Source organism: Protopterus annectens, chromosome 10.part0, assembly GCF_019279795.1.
Source record: "Protopterus annectens isolate FY-2018-M chromosome 10.part0, PAN1.0, whole genome shotgun sequence".
Classification (NCBI taxonomy): domain Eukaryota; kingdom Metazoa; phylum Chordata; order Ceratodontiformes; family Protopteridae; genus Protopterus; species Protopterus annectens.
In genome coordinates, this window is record NC_056744.1 from 1,259,889,016 (window position 1) to 1,259,894,009 (window position 4,994).

Consider the following 4,994-nt stretch of genomic DNA (forward strand, 5'->3'; position numbering starts at 1 on the left):
ATGAAATATTGATGTAAGTGTACAAAATATACCAATATTAAATTTTTCTAGCCTTTTTTATTAAATATGGCTTAATAGAAATATGGTCATTCAGACCTGGGGAGTTAGTTGCATTAAGCTTCATCTGCCAGTAGGTTTCCCTACAACTGAGCCAATTCTCCAAGTCACCCCCCTAGGGTCCACACAGACCTGTTACAAAATTCCAAAAAGAAATCCAGTATGACTAGGCTATGCAGAGAGGTGCCTATAAAGAGCATTATTCAGACTCTTCCTCCTAAAATTATACATGGGTTCATAAATATGCTTCCCCAGTGCTCTTTCAGATTTCCCCATGTAAAAACTAGGGCAATCTTTACATAAAGCCAAGTAAACTATACCCTTAGTCATACAGTTGTCCCTCCTAAAATGTATAACACTCTTCACATTATTGTCTAACATTATTTGTTCCTTACCAGTAGTGTATTTACAGTACCCGCATCTTTTATTTCTCATACCTACTTTCCAAAACCCAGCAAACTTTCATAAATATTGAGACCTGGCTAACCAATAACCAGCTAATACTCAATGCTAAGAAAACTAAACTACTTCTATTTCTGCCTAAATCACACTCTCATAACACCTCAGCCTTCACTATCACCTCGTTAGACAACACTACCATCAATGTTGAATCCCATTCCAGACTACTAGGGGTCATAATTGATGAAAAACTAAAGTTTGACCTTCATATAAATTACTGCATCAAAAATACTAACCAAAAGCTTGGCTTACTATACTGTAACAAAAGATATCTCACACCAGAGGCAAGACGGTTACTCTCTCTTGCTTATCTCCTACTTTGTCTCTTTTATGGCTCCCAAATCCTCACTAGCCTACAGGCAAGACTACTGAATAAGATGGAAAATACATATCACAAAATAGCTAGATTTGCCGCCAACACTCACCCTAAATCCCATCACTGTTTGGCTTTGAAAACACTGAACTGGCATGAGTTTCCCAATCAACTTCTTTTCTATCAACTTAATATTATCCACTCCATCCTCTACAGACGCTCCTTGTGCCCTAACATTTCCAACATCTTAAATGACTACCTCCCAAGCAGAAAACTTAGCACCAACCAAAACCTCCTTGACATCTATAAACCTAAAAAATCAATTGGTGAAACCCTCTACAACTATCTTCCCTATATCCACTGGAATAAGCTACCTTTAACAATCAGATCCATTGCACAGCACCTCCCATTTAAAATTGCCATAAACGTCCACCTTACAAATACCTGGACTTGTTCTTGTACATAACCACTGTGAACTTAATCACCTGATATCCCCTTCTCAATTTGTATGTAATTCTCACTACAGAACTCTAACTCCTAATACCTTTTTCATTCAATTTCTCCACTCATATTTACCTCCCTCCCTTCTTTTCCCACGTTCACTTGATTCTAACTACTACTACTCTCCTCTCTTATTTGCAAATTAAAAAAAATCTCTAATTTTCCCTCTTTTATCCATAGCCATACTTTTTCTATCACCTGCTCTCTCTATCAACTTCCTTTCTGTTTCTGATTACTGATGTACATGCTTTTTCCTGTAAGAACTAATATTTGATATACAGTACCTCTATACTCTCTTCTTAAACTCTGAGTTAATTGTCATTAATTTCCCTCTATATGGTGAAGTCTTTATGTACTGGAGATGTATGAAAGACTTTAACATTTGGTTTTATTGCCTTTTTTGTAAATAACACCTTTAAACTCTCATGTTACAATTGTGAATCCAAGCATTATAATCCATGTTTATACTACCTCATGCATACTGTGTTGTTTGTAAACATTTTTATGGTGTATGTAATTCTTTGTGGAGCTTTTCTCCCTGGGCCTCTGCTGAAAAAGGGTGGAATCTCAGTCAGACATTCCCGGTCAATAAATGTCAAATAAATAAATAAATATATATATGGACATGTGAAGTGTGTCCCTACCTGCAGACCTGTGACTTTCAGTACTGAAAAGCAGTTATTTAATTTTAAATGCTTTGTGTGGATAATGAGTGCATGAGTCATTTATTAATTGGTGTCTTCACAATAATGTAACTGAAATGTAAAATAACCCTGGATTTGAACCCAGGACTGTGTGTGGCAAAATGTACTACATGCCGCATTTAACAGACTGATCTACTGAGTCACTGCTATACTAGGTGTATTTGCAAGATATATCTGCACACATACAGGCTGTGACAAACATTTTCTACATCCATCAGTCTGTGCATAGCTTTATATGGATGGATGTCTCCACCTGAGTCCCAGTTGAATATGCATTTTGCCATGAATGCCTTAGCAGGTGAATTTCTACATGTTGCTCATAAAAGGGCACATTCACCTGCTATCACAGGACTCAGTTACATCCATCATCATGTCTTTGGCTGTCTAGTCCTACTTTTCCTATATTACAGTCTCTAATCACCTATTTGAGCATTTACTACTAGTTGTATCTATTGCTATCACCTATGACTTTTACCTAGTAACTTACATAATACTGTTTGCCAATGTACTTGCTGTTTCACTTGTATGCATATCTCTTTGTAAATTGTCTTTTGTCTTATTTTTTCTAATATTGTATTATCTATGTTTGATTTTTAATCAATTTGTACAATATGATACACCACTGATTCTCAATTATATTGTTATTTGTGGAGCTTTTCTCCCCAGGCCTCCACTGAAAAAGGACTTGTGTCCAGTGGATTTTCCCGGTAATCAAATGTAAAATAAATAAAATAAATAGTGGTGCACTATTGCACCAGAGTCCAAGGTAGTCTCCCATTTTTTCTATTACGTTTCATTCCAGTTTGCACAGTGTAGCGCGACATGCATCTCCGCTCAAATATGCCTAATGACTTTAATTGGCAATTACTATGTTTTGTTTAAACCACCTACTTTAATTAAGAGTTGCATGGCATTGTGGGTTAATTCTATGTGCTGCAGGTGTAATAAGTTTAAATTGGTAGATGTGTTTATTTTGTACATGTGTTTTACACTGCTAGAAACACTTACAGTCATTATAGGTCTATTTATCACATCATATCACAAAAACATGCATCTAGAGTGTTTCTCCCCAGGACTCCACTGAAAATTGGCTTCGTTCCAAGTCAAATTTTCCCAGTAAAACAAAATGTTAAATAAATGTTAAATAAAATTTAGCTGAGCTTAGCGGAGCTGTGCAGCACAGTGAATTGCACAGCTCCATGCTAAAAAAAATATAAAGAAATGAAAAAAAGAGGAGACAGGAAAGTAGTAAAATGGGGGCAAGCAGAAGGAAAGACATAGTGAAAGGCAGGGAGAGATGTGCAGGAAGGGTGTAGAAAAAAAACATAGCTATCCATTTCATGTACCGCAAAAACTGTGCACTTTTACAGAATTTGTAGATGAATTTGGATTCTCAAACCCCAGAGAGAGAGTTGAGGACAACATAACTGCATTGTCAAGCCAATTGGACCAAATTATGTGTGTCTAGCAGTCACGTGTGTGAAATGGAGAGCTATGTATGGGACAATTCTTTTGTGGGGGGTAGGTACCCATTTTTGTTTAAGGTGAGAGTGGAATGTTGGGGAAGGGACATAGGTACGTAAGGGGAGGTAAGTTGGGTAGGTGAGGATGCATTTGCAAACAGACAAGAGAGACAAGACAGCAGACAGGGGCAGTGTGTGATACATGAGGGGGTGATTACATTGGATAAGGCAAGTCTTATGGAATCTGAGACCCATGTGCCTCCAGACAGCAGCAGTGTGACTCACATCCCCACCCATGGGACTGTCGATACTGCTCCATCACTCCTCCAGGGGTGGCTGTGCTGGAGGCTGGGCACCAGGGTGAGGCTGCCCCATCAGGGAGGCCAGCATGCCCTCAATCCATTGTAGGTGGTGGTCATAGCCATGGTGGACTATCCTGCACAGCAGGACTGGCAGCTCCACATGTGTGACAACACCCTCTCAGCCACCACTCCCAGAGGTGTGCTGGGCCCTGTCCCCTGGAGTGGTACTACCCAACACCGCAGGTTGTACAGGGGCAGCATCAGTCTGGGTTCCAGATGTGCTGGGACCCAGTGTCATGGCCAGTTGAGGCAAGGTAGGGGGGATCAGCCGGGACTGGCCTACCTTGACGTGCTGTTGGATATCAGGTTTAGCAATAAGTTACAGTACGTTACATTCAAACCAATGTTAGTATGAACAGAATCGAACATCATGTATATTCATCCAAACAAATATTAATGTATAACATATGCAACACAACATTAAGTAACATAACAATTACTACGGTAACAGCATGCCAGTAGAAAGTAAATCATAGGGCCAACAAAACAGCTTAACAAATATGTTAATATTGCATCATAATAAAACATAACAATAATCAACCACATTTTCCAAAATATAGTTTAACAAAATATGTTATTATTAAATCATAATAAAACATATCAATAACAAAACACATTTTTCCAAAATATAGTTAGTGTAACAAATTATGTTAATATTAAATCATAATAATAAATAAATTAAGATAAGGGTTGGGGAGGGAGAGAAAAATTCCATTACTGACATTGCAGCCTATATCCCTCAATACACTGAAATATATACTCTACAGGTGTTTAGTGTCAGGTTTGAGTACAGTGACTGCAATTCTCCTATAACATATGTACATGCATATACATAACTCTCAAGCTGTTACCGTGGGTCAGTATGGGACAAGCAGTAATAAAAGGAGGTGCACCACTGCACAGAACAGTTTCACATAATGTGAACTTACATAACTAAACAGGTGCTCTGTAAACAGATTTAGCAATGCATTGCATTGTAGGTAAAAATGTATCTGCTAGTCATGTGACAGACGGGTTTAGGCAGTTTTAATTCCATTATGAGAAATTGTGACACTTGAGAGGCATGTTTGTGCACATTAAGTAATCTAGACAGGCAGCATGCCTTAGCTGGCAGGCATTTGAGTAGAGCCCAATA